The 22,012-nt window shown below is 34.5% G+C and overlaps 1 pseudogene across 1 annotated transcript in view; it reads left to right on the top strand.

The window, feature by feature from the left end:
* Nucleotides 1-22,012, top strand: part of LOC143232862 (protein Gawky-like) — a 67,869-nt pseudogene that overhangs the window by 6,181 nt on the left and 39,676 nt on the right. The window contains exons 3-7 of the transcript XR_013017835.1: nt 307-443; nt 5,566-5,895; nt 9,831-10,054; nt 10,691-11,066; nt 20,631-21,325. The product of XR_013017835.1 is annotated as a protein Gawky-like (transcript). The remainder of the gene's footprint in view (nt 1-306; nt 444-5,565; nt 5,896-9,830; nt 10,055-10,690; nt 11,067-20,630; nt 21,326-22,012) is intronic.

Raw genomic sequence — 22,012 nt, 5'->3', positions numbered from 1 at the left:
CAGTCAGTGGACACTAAAATTATATGAAATAAGGGATGCTTGATGTTGCAGTTTTGCTGCCATGACCTCAGTAAAAACAATGCTTGCCATAAATCACTAGCAAGAAATAAAAAATATTTGTTGCTGTTACTGTTGGTTTTATTTACTCTTGGAAGAAAACACTTTCAGGAAACCTGAAGAAGTGAATCTGGTATAATTTCATAACTCACTTTCTTACATTATTTATACAAATTTATATAATTTTATGAACTTGTTTCAAGTAAAGAAACTGTTTCATCAATATATTGGTATATTGTTTTCATACAGGTTTAGCTTAGTCAATGAATAAAGCTCTGAAGAAAAAAACAACAGTAGGTTGTTAAAAGGTCCTAATTTATTTGAAGTCTGTGGGGAAACATATGTCATGGAACAGCCTATAGAAGAAAATGGTTCTAATAGAGAAGGTGAGTGGTATATCTATCAACATAGTTGAACTCATATCCACAGTAAAACGTTTTGTACCACTGTAGAATTATTTAATTTTATTTCTTAAATGTAACCTGCTTAATAATGTAACACTGAAAGGCTACACAGAGAAACTTAAAGAATAATAAAAGCAACTAAGTCTGTTTCTGAAAGGATTAAGAAAAAGCCATGGAATGCTCTGCAATTCTTAAGTATTATTATGGCATCTAGTGGGCTTTTGTATTATTTAATAGTTGCTTTGACTAAATGATTGTCATACAGTCTTTTTTTTTCACACAATGTTTTAAGTCTCATTTCTAAAATTCTGGTGTGATGCAAAATTTTATTTATTAGAAGTAGTGTTTAGCTTACTGTACTCACAATAAATTTTGTGTATAATTGTGTAAGAGGTATGGCAAAATATTAATATCATTAAATAATTTAAAAACATACAATCAAAGTGAAGTAGTTACGAGTGTGTAAAAATAGGTGGTATAAATGAATATTTGAAACTACTGGTACTTGGTGAAAATAATTAATTTCAGAATTGAAGAAAAGAAAAACAACTGTAAACAAATATTTTAAGTACCCTGGCATATAAGAGCAGGGATTTACAAGAATTACAAATAGTTCACACACCAAAACAAAAGTGACACCCTATCGAATTCCTGATAAAACTGATCATTCAAAGTATTGGTTATGATATATTATGAATCTGTATGTATCCACAAACCAATAATACACCAGGAAGTATGATACATTTTTGGTATAATAATTCAAAAAAATTCTAAAGCAGCAATTTCCACCTACTTATTTGCCTATTTGATAACATCAGTGGGGCTAGTGCCTAGATGTGTCAGACTACTGAGACTATCTGATATATATAAACCTGTATATTTCAACACCCAATGTTGTCTTTTAGGACCTCAAATTTTCTTTGATGTTTGAAAGTTTTTCAAGTCTAAATTCCTTCTACAGATTATTTTTATATATTTACCAAATATATTAGGCATAGCAATAAATATCCCTTTCTATGAAGTATCAAATACAATCAGCAGGATATGCTTATTTTCCACAGATATCTGATTGTTCTTAATTGAGCAGAATTTTTATTTGAGCAGTTTACATGTTCTCTGGACATTTTTTATTTGAAATAGATCACTTATTTTTAATTATTGTTTGTTTGAGAAAGGTAATTTCAAAGTTCTCAGTATGGTATCATGAGGACCTGGAGCTGTTCCATTTTGGAAACTCTTTATAAAAACTGTATTTTTTGTTTTCTTTGTTCACTCACGTGCGTGCCATTTTTCTGCTGAAACGCGGATTTCCGCAGTTTTCAAACGGCCAACGATCACCCACGAGATTTGTGTAAATTCGAGGAGAAAATATGAGCGATTTGGGGGCTGGGTAGGTGGTTTTTGAGGAGAATTCGTATTTTTTCAATGTTTATTGCAGAAAAAAAAAAAATCTGACCACCATCTTGGAGGCAGTCTCGTTTCGTCTCATTGCAGGTCTTGTGGTCTGGTATCGTGTGCATACCGGACGATAAAATATTCTCTACACTCCAAAGAAACAACAGCGATTGAAATGTTTAAAAGGAAAGATGTTCATTTTGATCCTGTAGACAAGAGAATGTGTAAGGACATTAGTTCAGCAGCTTCAAAGTATACCTCAAAGCTGAGGGAGAATCAGAAGAAAAGGGCAGAAAGGCTTGAGGCCTATGGTTCTGTGAAATCTGGCCCAGCCACCTTGGCTAAAGAAAAAGCCCAGAAAGCCGCAGAGGCACAGAGAGCTGCCCATTCAGAGAAGAAGAGAAAAAAAGCTCGGATGAGAGCACTGGAAACCCTTGTCTCGAAAAAGAGGAAAGTAGCCAAGATTGATTAAAGGAAATTAAGTGATTTGAAATTTGACTGTAATTTATGCAGCAGAGCAGAAGTTGATATCAGTGACTGAAAAAGTTTTATTATTATCTGCAGCATACAGTGCCAATGGTTTATTTTAAAGCATATCATTAATTTTATTTTGAAGCAATGTCAAAGCTTTCCTTGATTTGCTGTTTCAGTTTGTATTGTGAAAGAATGAAAAATATACTGATATTGAGGTACCAGTAATTTACTGACAAGATTGTATAGATGAACAAGTTTTACTGTAGGTAGTCATGTGGAGTAATTTTAAGTAATTTGAAATTTTAATGGAATACATGCAGCAGAGCAGTAGTTGTTGATGTCAGTGACTGTACAAAATTTAATTTCTGAGGCATATCACTGATATCAGTAGTTTAATATTGAACCATATCAGTAGTTGAATTTTTAAGCAATACCATAGCTTTCCTTCATATGCTGTTTTAGTTTGTATTGTCAATTTGTGAAAGAATGGAAAATTCTCTGACATTAAGGTACCAGTAGTATAATGACAAGATTGCATAGATGAACAATTTGAACTGTAGGTAGTCATGATTAGTCAAAAGAGTTATTTTATGTGATTTGAAAATTGTATGGAATATATGCAGCAGAGAAGTAGTTATTGGCAATGACTGTAAAACATTTAATTGGCAGCATACCAGTAGTTGATGATGATGATGTTATTGATGACAAAAAGGATAATAATGAAATGATTTGTATTTGAAATATTTACTGAGTTATTTTGGCTTTATTAACTCATATTACTAATATATTTTGATTTAGAAAAAAATTAAACTGAATAAATAGCAAATAGACAATCTTAAATTTCATTTATTTACTTTTTATTTTATTTGTTAATTTTAGATATTTTGATATATCTTCTAAAAAATGAATGCAAATTAAAAGAATAAATCAATCTGCGAAAAACTGTAAATGAAAGTTATAGTTTTATTAGTTTGATTTAGTCTTTTAATTTCCTTTTGTTATTTTATATGATATATATTGTGTACTTTTCCAACATTGCAATGTCAAAAAACATGAAATTATGTCCCAGATTGCACCAAATCACACCAAATAGCATCCATTTTTTTAAAATTTCACGGGGGAGCATGCCCCCGGACCCCCTAGTCAGGTGCGGCTGCACCGCACTCTGGCACCAGGCGATATACCTTTTCCTCTTTTTTTCATAAATGTCATTGGCATAGCTGCACTCAAACAACAAAGAAAAAAACATAGTTTCAAAATTGCTATGATGACCCACTCAGCCCAAACTCCATTGTTAGAGATCTGACTAGCTTTAGTGCTCCTAGTGGTTTGATGAAAGACTTATTCCGCTGTTTCTGCTTAAGCAGGCCGACATTAACCCTCTCACTGTGAGTTTTTCTTGGGTCATGGGTTAAAGGGCATATCACCATCTTTGTAGACTTGTATTAAAAAGTTTAGTGATCTACTATTTTATTAATGTATACTGATAATTCTATTATCAAATTGTAGATCATAATTCAAATTTTAGTATTATACATTAGTTACTCTCTTAATTTAAAAGTAAATATCAAAAAGTCCTAAATATAAAGTTTTGTTTATCATGTGGCGTGTTAAATGCAACTTTTGTTTAAATTAGATGTAGGTGATGTCCAAATGTAAGGTGTATAGTTTCTTATGAATTAGAAATTTATATAATATTGACAATTTAGAATATAAAATATGAACCTCCAATCTTTTCTCTTTGCTGAGATACCACTGCAAAATAAGTGGTTGCTTTCATTAGAAAGGTGCTTGAAGAAATTAGAATGCAGCAAGTTTTGGTAATCCTATATTTGTCAAGATTCCTGATGCATCCACGGTAGATCTAATGCTTTAGTCTGATATTGGTAGACAGCCTGAATGAACAGTGAGGGTTTTTATGTTGACATGTTTGTTAATGTCTTGTCTGATATTGATTTTTGCAGAAACTTGTTACATTAAAAATTAAGGTGTGAAGTGGTGGTAGTCCACCATTGTAGTGATATTATCAAAGAAGAAGAAGAATGATGGAGAAATTTTTACAGGCATCACATGACCTGGAACATTATTCTTATGAAGTGTAATAAACCTCAGTATAAACTTAAGATCTTATTAAGCTTTTTTTGTAAAAACTGGTTTTAAACTGTTATGTATATTGTTATATTTATGGTAAGATTTTGGAGATCACATATTATTTTCTTGTAGAATGATCTTTACGTTTGCTTTTGTAAGAAACTATAAAAGTATTTGGCATTTAGATTTTTTTTTTCTGTGTTAGATGGAGCGCTAACTTCTCATGGTGAGGCTAATGGAAGTGATATATTGAACCATTTTAATACAAACTTTGAACAGTCTTCAGGAGACAGCCATACTGTTTTTATTCAGGGTCTAGGGATTTATCCCCCCATCTCCACCTCTGGATCTGTGATAACTAGCTCAAACTTTCCTGGTGTACAGGGTACAATAAACTTTTCAACTTCCATCGAAAGAAACTTTTATGATTACAATGCTCATTTTGAGGATGAAATACCTCGGAAAAATTCTAATCGAGCCAGTCACTGTTCAAGTTCTTCTACGGAAGTCAGAAGCACCCAGTATGAGGAAGGCACACACATGTGCAGCAATAGTCAGAGTGCACAATCTCCCAAATTAGACTGTGGGGAGGGTGGAACTCAGGGCAGCAGTCTCACTGCAACTACAAAAAACCCCTCAGGGGCCAAATTTTCTGAGTTATATTGCAATTCTCAAATTTATTCATCAAGTACATTACAGCCTGTACCATGCCAAAATATGCAACAAGCTTTAAATCGTTTAAAAGATATAAGTTGTCTATTGTTGGAAAGTTCACTTCCAGAAATTGGTACTGGCTCAGATACACAATGTCTTGTTAAAAAAAAACATTGACAACCATTCCACTGGAACACTGCTGGATGTAGCTAAAATGAAAAAGTATTTCTCAATGGCCAGAAATATAGTTTTGAACAACTTCAATGAAAATGACCTCATAAAAGATAAAACAAAATTGTGCAGTGTTCATAGCTCCCTTTACTCAAAGTGGGAGGGAACAACAGATGATATGTCAAGCTCATTCGTTGGGTCGCACATTCCAAATGCCGATTTTTCACATTTGGACATTATAAGTAATCAAAATAATAAAATTGTTAGTTGCGGAAATGATTCTACATTTAGTACAACTCAAAATTCCTACATCTTTCAGAATACTAGTGAAATATTCGAGTGTTACGAAGAACTAATAGGAGCAGTTGGGGGGTGTGACCCATCCTTTGAAAATAATAATTATGAAGAGGGCAAAAATCAGCAGAAAATCAAACAAAAACGTGTACCTCCGATCCGCCTTGGGCTTTTGGGGGGGGAGGAGAAAACTCTTTGAGTAATGGAAATTCAACATGGGGTCTTACTCCATCTGGAAGTGCTGCAGCATCTAACTGGAGTGTAAATAGTAATGGTAATGCTGGAAATCAATGGAATTCTTCAGGAAGACAGGGAGGATTAGCCATGCCTCCAGATAGTAACTGTAGTGGTCAAGGTGAGATAGTTTAAAAAATTTGGAGCAATTTACATTTCCTGGTTTAGATAATTTAGTGATCCTTTGTCTTAATGTTTTCATACGTTTTGTATTGAAACATAGTTTTGATAATATTTGAGTAATATACCTTATTAATTCTTAGGAAAAGGATGTTAGTGATTTTATACAAGTTGGTTGGGATTCACCTACAGTAGGTATCTGACATGTTGGCAATAAATGGACAACATGCAATCCACTTATATTAAAATAACATATTTAAAACAAATCAAAATTATGTACAAAAATTCTTTACACTATTGATCATTGCTTTTGTATCTAAAATGAAATAATTCTATTTTCTTGCCAAAAGTCCACACATACCAAATCAGTTACTTTTGAACCAAGTTGATAAGACAGATTATTTTTTCTCTCTGATTTATCACAATATATTGGTGATAAATTTACTTATGTTATTCCATGAGTGACCACAGTTTTATGCAGAACTTCAAATATTTGTTCTTTTCATCAAAATTCACACAGGTGGATTTAGTTACTTTAGAACACTTGGACAAGACACATTATTCTCTTTTTTTTTCTCCATTTCTACAATACTGCTGTGAAACTCACTTTTTAAATATTGCTTGTTATGATTAAGCTAGCAATTGTTCAGTTTTACTTAATCTTTTATGACATAACTTTTTATCACATTCTTTATATATTGCCTTTCAGAGCTAAACTGTCAATCACTAAGTCCAGATCTGTTTAATTATCTCTCACTTGGTGGCTTATATTTACAAATTTTCAACTGAGGCTTATAACTCTATAAATAAAGATGTGCTATAATGCAACAATTTTCACTTGAGGAAGTGAGAAAAATAGAGAAGGTTTGAGTAAGGTGACATCAATTTACAACAGTTGACTTACACATGCAGCATATGTATGACTCTTACAGAGTTAAAGAAATTTGTCACAGTTTTCACTCTTAAAATAATTGTAAACACTTGTTAGAAAAACTAATCATTAGATATTGAATTACTAAATGAAATAAATAAGTCTTAGTTTAAACAGGTTTGTATATAAAACAAAGAAATACATTGTTTAAAACATTTGTGTGCTTAGTCCATTGCAAAAAACAGTTAGTAAACTATTCACTTCTTTGAGAATGATTTTCCCAATGAATATAATATGAATTATTAATCTATAGGTTTCTTGTTCCTCATGTAGTTTAAGAAAGCTATTTTTTATATTTTTATAAGTACTTGAAACCATTTTAGAATCGCTTGTAGTGAAAACAATACTGAATTATTTGTTTGCAAATTATTTATAATTGCTTAAATGTCATTTTGCTTAAGAATTTGGTGTAGAATAATGTTAAAAGTTTGTGATGTCTGTACACAAAGTTTAGAATGGATTAGTATTACTTTCGAACGAAAGTTAAACTGTTTGACATTACAGTGAGATAAATCAATAAAGTTATATTAACTGTCATACTTAGAAGCCTGTACAGTCACCTAAGTCTTATTAATAGTTTATTTTTTATTGTTTTTGCAACATAGTTTAAATCCTACATTCAACTGCTAATCTGTAGTTATTTTGAGGAAAAGTTTTAGAAGGATAAGTGATATCAATACTGGGATTTGATTCCACTTTTTCTGTTTTTGTGTTAGAGAGGCTGGTATGGTATTCACATGTGCAGAATCTTTTTCATTAGAACTTGAATCAACTATTTTAATCTATGTAATTTCAAGAAAATTATATGCTCACACAACCATATTTCTTTATATGAGAGATTTATGAAAGCATAAATAAGATATACAAACAGTGTAAAGTCTTAGCAGTACTCAGAAATAAAACTGTGATCATAGAACACATCAAAACACCTTTATGGTAAAATTACCATTAGCAACATCTGTTAAGAATATAGATTTCTGTACATTGGAGAGGCAGAAGGACTAACAAAAGTTAGGATTCAGGAATATAATTCACACATAAGACATGCTCTAGATAATTTTTTTTTGCAAAGAGTAATCACTCAGAATTATATCAGTGTGAGTAATTTTAATTTTTTTGTTATAAAATGCAGTAGTAACTTCTGATTAAAAGCAGTTTAACTAATGATGAATTATTTTACTATTTGAAAAATGTGACATTTTTATAGGATTAATTTAACAAATCCAATCACCAGATGTAGTCATAATAAACACAAGTAATATTACAACTTTTTATTTTTTATATTTTTTACACAAAACTAAATCATTAATGAGCACACCAGTATGAACTTCTAGCAATTAGAGAGCACTTATTTGTGTATCTCTACAATATGAACTGCAGATATCTTGTACAGAACTGTGGAAAGCTACAAGGATGTGATCATTAATTACTATACTAATGTTAAAGTGAAAACAATCATATTTTTCTTCCATGTCAGTTCAATAACTTGCCTATTTTCTTAAGGCTGTAAATGGCTAATTTTTGGTTGGGAATTACACTGGTAGTCATTTTATCTGAAGCACTGATAAGATGTTATACTTTCTGCATCAGCTTATGCCAGTGGTGAATAATATTAAAATAGTGAGATATAAACCATACCTGAGAAAATTATTTAAGAAATCATCTGTATCCACCTAACTGACAAAATGCTTAATCAATCTTGCAAATAAATCACTGACTACCTCACTTGAAACCACTGAAACAGATATTTAAATGTAACCCCTCATGATGGTGATTCTGGACAAATGGATAACATACTAACCTTTGCAATAAGAAGATCCAGAGCAAATCTTGGAACTACAGTACATACTGTCTTCCTTTTGTTACTTTCCTGAAGAAAACAGAATATTACCATTCAAAGTATAATATGTAAGTGAATTAGTAATTAGTTTCTAGTAATGCTAACAACAGTAATTATAACAGTATAAACATAAATAGTAACTAATTTATAGTTAGACTTGAGTATCATTTAGGCTTCTGTGACAATGACTAAGTTGTGCTATCAAAATAATAGTTACCACTGTCTGTTTTTGAAAGTTGCAAAACAACTTGATGAAAGCTTGTGTTTTAAATGTTTGACAACAAAGTTGGTATAAAATATTTGTTTATTTTTAAATTGTTTTAAAACTTTAGGCATCCTTTAATAATTTAAAGTTATAAAGCTAATTACATATTAAATCATTCATTTAAATTTTCTTAAACTTTGTAGTCTTTGTAGTTGTCTGAATGTGAGGAATAAATGAAAGTAATTCATACAAGTAGTTCTATTTCTGTACATGACTGAAAGACAAAGTGAAACAAAAATCAGTGTTTCTTACCTTACTCTTCATGGTCACTATTAGCAGTTATTTTTTGTTTTACAGAATAACATTTTTTAGTCTCTACACAGTATCTCTTATGTGCATCTAATATTAATAACTCACATTTTAGCCATGTGCATTATTTTTATTGACATTTAATAAAAGCTGTGATTGTGAGATTATTGCTTTTCAGATGTTTAATACATTTTCATTGTATTAAGTACTTGTATTTCAAAGTTATTTTTTCAGTGGTGAAAATGTTAGTTCTGAATGAATGTATTTACTCAAACCAAATAAAGGAGAAAAAAGCACAGTGCATACATAACTTATGATAAAAACGTTTGAAGATATGTAGGGTAAATGGAAGTTAAAATTGGACAACCAAACAATGGCGTATCTTGTACAGGTCAAGTACTGTAAAACAATTAGCACTTAGCTTCATATTGGTTATTGGTTTGTTAGTGTGAATTTGTTTATTTTTCAAGTCAAAGTCAGCGTAAAGACAATGAACAGTTATTCTTATCAAGTTTTGATAAAAAATAAAAGTAAATTTTTATAGCAAAAAAATATTCAGTCTTTTTATTCCACATTTCACAAAGTACATGTTTCTAGTGTTTAATTTTTATTTAATTTGTAATCAAGCATTTACTATAGTGAACATTTCAGGAATGTCTCCTCCAAAGCAACATAGCACCTGGGCACAGGCTGCTGGCAAAGGACTTACTGGCCCTTCACAAACAAATGGTAATCCTACTGTTGGAAACTGTAGTATTGGTTTAGTAGATCAAGGTTACCATGGTGCAAATGACCAACTGGCCAAACCTTGTATTGAAGAATACTTGTCTGAACACCAAATGTCAGTAGCTCTAAGTGAAGGATGGGGACAGAGTGTAAGTTGCAGTTATATGTTGACTGTAAACCTTTGGAGTTTAATTTTTCTCTTCTAAGTATAGAGTATTGTGTTTGTGTGGTTTGTGAATAGCCAGTTTATATTGTGATGTCCATTTGCTTACACTACTGTGGTTGTACATTGTGTCAAAAATTTAAACTTTTAAGATAAAGAACAAGTGAGACTTATTTTCAGTATTTTGATTAAGGTTAATAAATGTAATTATTTTGTTTAAAAAATTATGTTTACTTTGTAGAATACATTTGATATGTGTGAAATTAAAAATTATAAGAATTTTTGCTTTTTTCTCATAATTTGAGACTTATTTCCAGTTGAACTGTGATATGTAATGATTTTAAAAGTATTTTTCATCTCTTTGACAGTCACTGTTGTATAAATTGCTAAAGTGTTTTCATGCAATACGTTGAAAGTGGGACTTAATTTTTCAGTTAAAACATTTGTTTATCTGTGGATATGTGAACTGTGTATTGAATTCTTGAATTAGTTCTTATTATGTTGGTCATCAAAAGTATCAGAATCTTTGATAATTTTGAGATAATATTTCAAGAGAAACACTTTTCTCAGCTCAATATTGAATTTTTTGTTTTTCATAAAATGTGACAAAACTATTCTCTAGACCATTAATCAAGACACAAGGTGGGATGTCCCAGCCTCACCTCATTCAAACTCCAAAGAATGTAACAGTTTTGTGTGGAAAGTACCAGCTAATAATGGTACAGAAATTTGGGAAAATAACATTCGACATCGCAATAAGGGAGGTAATGTGAATGTTCCTAGCCGTAGTAACTCTCAGCCTTGGGGCCACACACCTTCAACAAACATTGGAGGCACATGGGGTGAAGAAGAAGATAACACTAATATTTGGACAGGTGTTCCCCAGCCAGAGGGAAATAATTGGAGTATCACTGAGAATGGAACAAATATGTGGGGCAACTCTTCTCATAGCAATAGGCAGGGACAGTGGATTGGACCTGGTCAAGTAGGATCATGGGGTAAATATTATATATTACAGTTAATATTTTAAGCTGTAACAAAATTTATGATATTGTAAAATACAGCTAAAAGTGCTTTACAAAATCAGGACATACTTTAGGAATTTCAGATAGGTTTAACTCGACAAAAATGTTGGGTGTATATTAGTCTATTTTGAACCTCTTAGTAGGTTCAGTGCATATACTAGAAAAAACAAAACAATGTTTTCTGAATGTCACTAGTACCAAAGATTTGGAACTATTAATTCCTTTTACAAAAAGAACCATATTTAAATTATTCTGTGTAAGTCACTATTACATTTAAAATGTAATTAAATACCTTTACTATTAATGTATTTGAATGAAATTAATATTATAATGTTAATTATGATTTGAAATTTGAAGTTCTTTATATCAAAACATCAACCTTTAAAAACTGCTTAAAACTTCATATGTATTACATGAGCAACAATCTAAGAAAATTCTTTAATTTGGCCCTATATCTTCAATAATGCAATGTTAGTTGAAGAAAGGTACCTCTGAACAATAAGATACTTACGTAACCTTTTGACTCATTCATTTCAGGGTTTGAATATAGTTGAAACAAGTAAATGTTTTTCAACCTCCCACAGCTGCCATACCCCCTTCAACAGATTTGTAGATGTTATATACACATGTGTATAGTCATTGGAAAGAGCTCATTTTATGCTGTAGTCTAACAATGACTATTTTGAAAACGGTGCACAATTGTTGTCACAGAAGTGCTTGTAACTGACTGTAGTATTGTTGGTTGTTTGACTATAACACTTAATTGTTTCTTGCTTAAATATGTTGTAGTTAGAACTCTTTCAACTTGAGCTTGGTCAATTTGACCAACCATGTGACCTGTTTATATTCATTTAAAGTCTTTATAGATTTAATACTTCTAATTTTCAATATAGTGTATATATTTTATACAAAATTTAACTGTCTTGTAGTAAATATTGTCTTTCATGTACAAAAAGTCAAGTTTTTTAATGAAGTATTTGTAATAAACTAAAATAGATTTGTTCATGAATATATTGAATATTTGTTTTGAGGCACATGTGAAAAGAAATTTTAATGTTAAGAAGAAAAATGCTTTTTGTCTAAAAAATTCCAGATTTTCTTTGTGTAATACATAAAACCTCCTCAATACATTTCAAACTCTTTTCAATAAATCTTTATATATTGTGTGTTTATTTTCTCTACCCTATCTGAAAATGTGATCTATCAAATTGACTGACATCATAACCACCCCAAAAAATTTAAATAAATGTAATTACCATTGTTTTTCTTCCTATAATGAGTCCATATTGTAACATGTAACTACATTTATTTATTATAAGTAGTTTTGAGCTCAGTACAATATCTATTTATTATTAAATTTTGTTTTTTGCTATTTTCATTGCCCTTTGAATCATGTTTAACTATTATTAATGCCAATATAGGTTGTAGATCACTGGAGGCACATACAGATCATATTACATTGTCATTGTTGAGTTACATTACCCATGCACTTTGCTGCTCACGTACTTACCTTGTGCCTGGTGAAACATTTTTATTATATTATTTATTCTACCTAATCTAATCTTAAATAACCTAAAATGATCCCTGTTATTACATTGTAATTACTTTCATAATAATAAAGCATAAACACAAAAAACAAGAAAAACTTTCCAAACTTTTTTTATTGCTGTTGATTAAGGACATTTAAGCCCCCTTTCTTACATTAATAGTAATAAGGCAATGGCTTTATATTTTATTAAATATACATCAAAGAATATAGACTAATAATATGTAAAAAGCAGACAATTTCTCCTTACAATAAAAAAAATTCTGGTTTTCTAATGAAGTGACAAGAGTCATTACAAATTTATCTAAGCTGGCTGTTGTGATTATTATGGAAACCTAAGTGGTATTATAAGTGGAATTGACATTTATATATTCATTACAATATCTCATTTGATGTGTAAAAACCTTGAATTTTAATTGGTTATAGGTAATATAAAAATAAACCTAAGAACTGTCAACAACTTCTGAAAGAGAGAATGTAACAGCTGGGTGAAGCAGGAGGGGTCTGATTTTTTATTTAACAGCTTTGTAACTCAACAGAATTGAAGGTATAAAATTATAGTTTATCTGAGCAATGATTTTATAGTGAATAATATTAATTTAATTTAGTACTTTTCTGAAGGGATGGTGGATAAAAATAAAGATGATGAATATAAATGTCGTGTCACACTAGTGGAAAAAATGAAGGTTTTTTTTAAGATATTGTTTTATGCAATTAAAAACTTAACAGTTACATACAAGTAAGATATGGATATGTCTAACTATTATTAATGCCATTATAGATTGTAAATCCCTGGAGGCACATACAGATCATATTACATTATCATTGTTGAGTTACATTACCCATGCACTTTGCATGTCTCCCAAAGAAACTAATATGCCTCATGGTGTGACCATTAATTTGTGTTGACCCCTTGGTGTGGATTCCTGTACGTGGTGAGGGGACCTCCCAGGGAAGGTTCTGTTCTTTCAGTTTACCTCCTCTGGGATCTAAACATCCACCCACATGTTTGCCGTGCATGGCGACCTGTGAAGGGGAGGAGAGGATCCTGGTGGTTGAGGGGTCCAACCATAACACACCACTTTGGCCTTGAATTCCTGTAGACGGGCAGCCTTTGGGTGGCCTCCCTTGGGTCAGTCAGTTGGTCCACTTGGGCTAGAGTCAACCAAGTACCAGTGTTGGAAGTTCTCAACGGGTGTTGTGGACATTGTATCTGATGCTGGTGTTTGGGTATAGTGCTTACAAAACCCTGGCGTTGCTGCAATGTCCTTGCATGATATTGTAGTGCGTTTCCTCGTAGGGCTCCATGGTGGGTGGAGTCAGTGGGTACTGAAATTTTTCTTTCTTCTGTGGATCCTCCTTCACAAAATTTAACTAAAATAGTGAAAAACAGTCAATTGGTAAACGACCACGTCTTGAAGACTCTGAGCAGCAGTCTTCAACATCTGTAACACACGTACCTCATTTTCTTATATTACATTCTCTTTCAGAAAAATCTTTAGGACAAATGTCCCCCTTTTTTATTCAGAAGGGACTAGAGGGTCTTGCTGGCCCTCCAAAATCCGTAAAGAAGCTTCAATCTGGAGACATATTGGTTGAAACATCCACAACCCAACACTGTGAACTCCTCTTGAATTCAAAGGAAATTGGGGATATACCTATTGAGGGTACCCCTTATGCTACCTTGAATTCATCACGAGGAGTTATTGTTGAGAGGGATTTGAAGAACGTCCCCCGAATCAGAGATTCTCGCTGGTTTCTTCACTCAAGGAGTTTATGCAGTGAGGCACATCTCCACTCACAAAGATGGAGTTACACTGCCGACAAATAACCTCGTTTTGAATTTTACATCACCACATTAACCTGCCACCATCAAGGCAGGTTATCTAATTTGCAGGGTATGGCCGTACATTCCAAATCCTCTCCGATGTTTCCAATGTCAGAGTTTCGGCCACTCTAAGACGTCATGTCGTGGTTCCCTGACAGGTGCTCGTTGTGGTGGCAAGGACCACGATGCCTATGAGTGTGATACAGACCCACATTGTGTCAACAGCAATGGTCCTCACCCTTCCTACTTTCGTTCTTGCCCAAAATGGTTGGAGGAGAAAGAGGTGCAGCATTTGAAAAAGACACATAACATTAGTTATCCTGAGGCTCAGAAATTGCTGGCTGCCACTCCATCTCAGACATATGCTGCTGCACTTTGTTCCACAACTACAGTGGGAGTGCAGACAGATCTCTCTGTGCCTCCAAGAGAATCGTTTTCAAAACTAATGAAAAGCCTTTTGACCTCCGTGGTTAAAAAGGTCGATGACTCGACTTCCACACCCATCTCAGTTCCTCCCATTCATTCCAACATACCTCAAGATCCACATCCATCAGTTTCAAATACAGGCATTTCTTCTGATACATCTTTTTCTCCCACCCCAAGATGCAAAACAATCATTCGTTCCCATCCTCAGTCACTGGAATCCCCTTCCAATAACAAAGACTTGCCCAATCGACCCAGGGCAGGATTCATGGAGGTCGATAGACCTCCTCCGACTAAGGACAGTAAGGAAAACATGTGGTCGTAAACAGAAAGGTTCTCCAGCCACTTTGCCTACCCATTGTTAAAAATGACCACCTAGATACAATAGAACTGTTGAGGCTTACGTTCTAATCTGGATGATATCAAAACACTGATTGCTTCCTACCATCCTGTATGTTTTTCCTTACAGGAAACATTTCTAAAACTTGCTGATACAGTCACCATTTGGCAGTTTTCTCTGTACAGAAATGACAGGCTGTGTGATGGATGAGTACATGGAGGGGTGGCACTCTTGGTTGATCAGCATGTGCCCACCCTGTCTTTGTCACTTAAGATACACCCTTGGAGTCTGTAGCCATCCGTGTTTCCTTGGGTCATACCATCACTGTTCATATGATCAATCAGACCTTGATGCTCTCGTTGAACAGTTGCCTTCTCCAATTCTAATCTTGGGGGACTTTAATGGACATCATCCCCTCTGGAGAAGTGCTGTTATTGATAAGATGGGTTGCTCTGTAGAGCGTATGCTCTCTGATCACAATATTTCTCTTTTCAATATTGGTTCTTCCACTTATTTTCATGCACCTAGTCAGTCCTTTACCGAGATTGATCTCTCGGTTTGCTCCCCTTCATTATTTTCCCATTTTTCATGGAGGGTTGACACTACTCCACTAGGCAGTGATCATTTTCCTATACTTTTGAGAGAGACTGGCCGTGATCGATGCCACCCTACCCGCATGCCCCGGTGGAAGCTGGATCAGGCAGACTCATCCACTTTCACTGCTCTCGCAGAACTTGATCCTGCCATTGTGAATCAGCCATCAATAGACGACTCTGTGGCAATGGTAACTGACTGTATTATACAAGCAGCTGCTCAGTGTATTCCTAAAATCTCAACACGTTTTCCACGATATCCTCGTTCATAGTGGAATCCTGCTTACCACTTGGCACGGAAGGCTCAAAATGGGCCTGGGATACTTTTCTTAGATATCCCACACTTTCAAAGTGCATTGCTTTCCAACGGGCCCATGCACGTGCTAGGTGGGTAAGACGTTAAAGCCAGAAGGAATCTTGGATTAAGTTCACAACTAGCATATCTTCTACCACCAATTCCAAGGTCATACGAGACATGATTCGAAAGGTCAGTGGGCACTACAATTCTGTCCCCCTCTCCATCTTACTTTCTGATGGCCAAGAGGTAGCTGATGTCCAGAGCATTGCCGATACTCTAGGTGAAAGTTTTTGCCAGGTATCTAGAACTTCTGCTTGTTCCTCCACCTTCTTGGCCATCAAGACAAGGGCAGAGCATTCACATCTTTCCTTTTGAACTGACTGTCTTTTTTACTATAATTGTCCCTTTACACTGGTGTAACTGAAAATGGCCCTTCATTGGTCAGGCAGTACATCTGTTGGACCTGATGATGTACACTATGACATGCTGCACAATCTCTCTCCTACTTCTCTTGATATTCTTCTAATTGTTTTTAACCGGATCTGGCAGGAGAATGTTTTTCCTGATGCCTCGTGCCAGGTTATTATCTTACCTTTCTCTAAACCTGGGAAAGATCCCAAGATTCCTTCACACTACCATTCAATTACTTTGATGAGCTGTCTCTGTAAGACCTTAGAGAGGATGGTTAATACTCGTCTTGTTTGGCTCCTCGAATCAAACAACCTCCTCTCGCCCACCCAGTGTGGGTTCCGACGACAGCATTCTACTACGGACTTCCTAATTTAACTTGAAACATCAATCAGAGAAGCCTTTCTCAAATGCCAACATCTTGTTTCAATATTCTTTGACATTGAGAAGGCTTATGACACAACATTGAGGTATGACATTTTGGGAGACCTCCATAGATATGTGTTACGTGGCCATTTACCCATGTTTATAAAAAAAAAAAATTTTAATGGGCAGGAGATTCCAAGTTCGAGTGGATTTGACACTTTCCCGTTCTTTTGTACAGGAACTTGGGGTCCCTCAGGACTGTGTTTCGAGTGTCACACTTTTCAGTATAAAGATAAATGCCATTACTGAACAACTCTCTCTCACTGTTGCAAATGGGCTCTATGTTGACGACTTTCACATCTCATGTCAGTTGTCGAATATGAGATATATTGAGTAGCAACTACAAACTGCCCTTAATCATGTGCTGAAGTGGACTATGGCGAACGGCTTTAATATTTCTCTCTCTAAAACCGTTTGCATGCACTTTTGCTGCCAACGGGGTATTGACCCCGATTCTGAACTCCGTATCGGTGAAGTTTCGCTGCCAGTGGTCCCTGAAACCAAGTTCTTGGGGCTTATCTTTGACAGTAAGCTGACCTTTATACCACACTTAAAGCAGCTACGGCTCAAATGCACAAGAGCACTGAACATCCTCCATGTCCTCTCTACTGCCAGTTGGGGAGCAGATTGATGTTCTATATTAAAGATATATCATGCTCTTAGTCGTTCAAAACTCGACTATGGATCAATGGTCTACGGCTCTGCCAGACCCTTGGTCTTAAAGATGCTGGACCCCATTCATCATCAAGGACTTCGACTCTGCACTGGGGCTTTCTGCACCTCCCTAGTTCAGAGCTTGTATGTGGAATTTCACAAACCTTCTCTGCACCTTCGCCATTTGCAACTGTCTTTACTGTATTCTTCAAAACTTTGTTCTTTACCAAAGCATCCCACCTGGGGATATGTTTTCCTTCCTCAATGGGCCTTACTTTTTCAAAACAGACGATCTGCTATTGCTCCTTTTGGCCTTCACATCCAGGTGCAATTGGATGAATTGTGTCTGTCCTTGGAAAACATTGCAGAATCCACTGGTCAGCCCATCCCCCCACAGCTTCTTACAGTCCCCAAATGTGACCTTTCTTTACGTTATCTGAAAAATGCAGATACTCCCGATTGGAAGTACTGTCTTTTATTTACTGAACATCTTTAGAGCAATCATTCCATTGATTTTTATATGGATGGTTCCAAATCAGGTAATTCTGTGGGCTCTGCCATGGTTTGTTGTGGCTTGGCGGTTGTGCACAGAATCCCCTCTACAGCTTCTGTGTTCACTGCTGAACTGTACCCCATATCTCTTGCCCTGGATCATATTGAAGCTGAGCAGTACTGCAACTGCACTATTTATACTGACTTGCCTAGTTCTCTACTGGCCTTGGAAACACTTCACGTTTGCTTGCACCCTGTTCTCGCTGATATTCAAAACAGATTGGCCCATTTCTCATTACCATCTACTTCTATTCCATTGGTATTCGTGGGAATGCGCTTGCAGACATGGCAGCTAAATCTATCTGCTCTGGCACTATCACCACTGTGCCTATTCCGTACATGGACTATGGTCCTGTATTCAAGGCTCGGCTCCATGCCAGCTGGCAGTCCACTTGGAGTGAGTAACGTGACAACAAGCTTTTTTAAATAAAACCCTATATTGGGCTTTGGCCATCTAGCTTCCTTAAGGTTCGGAAGGAGGAAGTTGTTCTAACTAGACTACGCATTGGTCATAGTTTTTTAACTCATCATTTTCTTTTATCTGGAACTGATGCATCAGTGTGTAGTTTATGTAACACTCAAATCACTGTAAGCCACATTTTACTTCCTTGCCATCGTTATGACTCTCAACGACGGCACTATTTTAAACATGTTCTGTCCCAGGGTTTTTCTGTAACTTTGGACAGTGTTATTGATGATGGTGACACTATCCACCTTGATAAAGTTTTTAGTTTATTAATGGCCATTAATCTTTTTAATGTCATTTAAGTGTTTGATATTTATTCATTACACCTTTTTAATTGTGGTTCACTTTTCAGAGTCTCTATCTCTTTAGTTCAGTTTGACATTGTAAAATGGCTAGAACATTAAATAACTCGACACCAGGACTGGAAAGGCCAACTTCAGGTGACTTACGCTGCTGTTTAAACTACCCATTAGTCATCCTGGCGAGTTGTTATTACACTTTTGTTGCATGTCTTTTAACACTTTTCTTCCTTTACCTTTTGGTACTGGCCATAATGACACATAACCCAGAACCAGGACTGGAAAGACCAACTTCAGGTGACTGACAGTGGTTCTTGTACTTAGCTGTTAGTCTTCCTGGAGGGTAATGATCATTACCATTCTGCTACAGAAAGCCCTTTACAACACTGTAGACTGGATGTCAACATTGGTTTTATGCCATTTTCCATTTTTAATTGCTGTTTTGTTTTTACCTTTGTTTCCTTTTACAAATTTTACTACATTTACTTTACTTTTACCTTTTTACTGGACATTTGGCTAATTTTTATTACGATTTTGCTATATGTCTTTTAACACTTTTCTTATTTTACCTTTTGATAATGGCTGTTATGACAACATAACCCAGAACCAGGACTGGAAAGACCAACTTCAGGTGACTGACAGTGGTTCTTGTACTTACCTGTTAGTCTTCCTGGTAGGTTATGATCATTACCATTTTGCTAGAGAAAGTTTTTCACAACTTCTCTCACTCTGCCTTCTCTCTTAACATTGTAGACTAGGTGTCAACATTGGTTTTATGCTTTTTCTGTTTTTCAATGATGTTTTGTTTTACTTCATTTCCTTTTTTGTATTTTACTACATTTAATTTATTTTTACCTTTTTACTGGATGTTTGGCACAGATAGCCTAGCTGCTTTGTGCCATAAAACACTAAATCAGTCAATCAATCAATTTGTGTTGAGATGAATATTAAGTGGTAAAAGCAAGGAAGATAAAAAAAAAAAGTTTAAAAAGTAAATGAAATGAATTTAACAAAATGAATCTCTTTATAGATATTGTACAAAAAATGAAAAGGTGTGTATTTTTGTTGTTTTTTTCATTTTAATTATTGCATTGTACATTGACAATAATGGTTAGTTTGTGATGTGGTAGAGAAAATGAAAAAATGTAGGGATTTACGTTTAATAAACTTCATCCTTTTGGAGGTTGTAGAGATTATGCAAACAAAATATGAAAACTATAAGACAAAGAAGAGCATTTTTATACGTAGAATGAAAATCATCTTGCACCCTGTTAAGTTTGAGTGTAAGTAACTTGAGTGCTTTATTGCCTTTTTTTTAATATCATTTTGTAGCATATGGTGTGAACAATTTCTAATGAACCTTAGCTTTCAAAATAGCTGTAACCAGTGTTTGAATGTGATTTGTATAGATCAGTCTGTATACATTTTTCAATACATTTTGTAAAATTGACACAAAACAAATTTCTATGAAAGATTTCCATAAATGTTTAATGCATCACTAGTTGTTTACACATACTTATGATGTTAATATACTCTCTTTCCCCTTCACACATGTGCACATGCATGCATGCATGCACATGCAAAAAATTTATATGGCAAATTGTGTTAGCACTATGTTAAATCAGGATAACATTTTGTATCTTTGTTATATACAAAAACAATTTGGAGTTTTGTAGGCAAACAAAATGATTCTTGTTTGTACAGATACATTACTATGTACAAAACTTTTTTTTAAAAAAAAAGATGAATCAGGAAGAGCAGAAGGAAATAGTGTTTCAAGCAGTGGACAAGATGGTGCAAGTCCAGCATGGAATATGGTAAACAAAACACCAAATATTGGTACTTGGTCACCTGTAACCACTCCAAAAAAAGATATACAAGCTTCAGGGTGGGAGGAGTCTTCTACTTCAACACTGTGTCATTCAGCTTCTAATTTTGATGATGGTACTTCTGTGTGGGGAAATCCTCAGAGGCAAGTGAAAGCATCAAATTGGAAGGAAATGCCTCTTGCTAAACCACTAAATGGAATGGGTGGGCCTGGAATGGTAGGTAGCAATATGATATCTTGTGGACCTAGTATTCAACCAGTTGGTCCAGGTATGATTCACCTGCCTCCACCTATTAATCCATCAGGTAAACTAGACATGGGAACTTCAATGTGGGGAAAAATGCCACCAACAAGTCATGGACAAAATTGGCCAGACATGTCTCGCAGAGATGCCCAAGGTTCAGGAACTTGGGATGAATCTCAAATGCAACCTGTCTTGAAAAACACATCAGGGACTACAGGTTGGGGTGAGTCAGTGCGACCACCTTATTGTGGTGCTAAACCCAAGAGTACTACTTTCCCAAGCTGGTTTGAAGGACATGTTGATACTAGTACCTGGATTCCAATGAAGGTGAGTAAAACATTAGTACATGAACTGTGTGGTTAAGTAAAGACAATCATAGAATCTTGAACTTTTTTCTTCCATTAAAAATAATGTGGTAAAGAAAAAAAAATGTTTCAAAATTCATTTGTTGTATTGTAAATGTTTTTTGTGATAAAAGCTACAAAACATTAAGGAACTGAAAATGAAAGTAACAATTTGCTAGACTTTTCCTGTCTTGGGTTTTATGGCTGAACAAATTCAAAGGATTGTGTACTAATATAATGTATAAAGCTAAGCTTGTGTCTGTCTATTCACACCTTTCTACCACCTGTTCCTTGTACGTTTCCACATTTCTTGATCAATCAGCACCAAACTTGACACTGATATAGGATGACAGGAGGAAGGTCATGAAGGGGTGGGGATTGCACCACTCCTTCTGCATAAATAAATATCAATATTGCATACATATCTGTTTCTTATACATTTCAACATTTCTTGATCAGTCACCAGTTAACTTGACAGTGTTACAGGATAACATAAGGGAGAGCATTGGATACCCCTTCTAATACACTGCTGGCCAAAATCTTAAGGCCAAAGAACATAAAGAAAAAATATGCATTTTGCATTGTTAGACTCAACCACTTATTTGAGTTGATCTTTGAAAGATAAAAATAAGAAAAGGGAAAATAAAAATAAACTTTTTTAGCATTTCAC

Source organism: Tachypleus tridentatus, chromosome 11 (assembly GCF_004210375.1).
Source record: "Tachypleus tridentatus isolate NWPU-2018 chromosome 11, ASM421037v1, whole genome shotgun sequence".
In the NCBI taxonomy this organism is placed as follows: Eukaryota; Metazoa; Arthropoda; class Merostomata; order Xiphosura; family Limulidae; genus Tachypleus; species Tachypleus tridentatus.
Note: the sequence above shows the minus strand (reverse complement) of the source record. Positions and strands in the feature narration are given on the sequence as shown.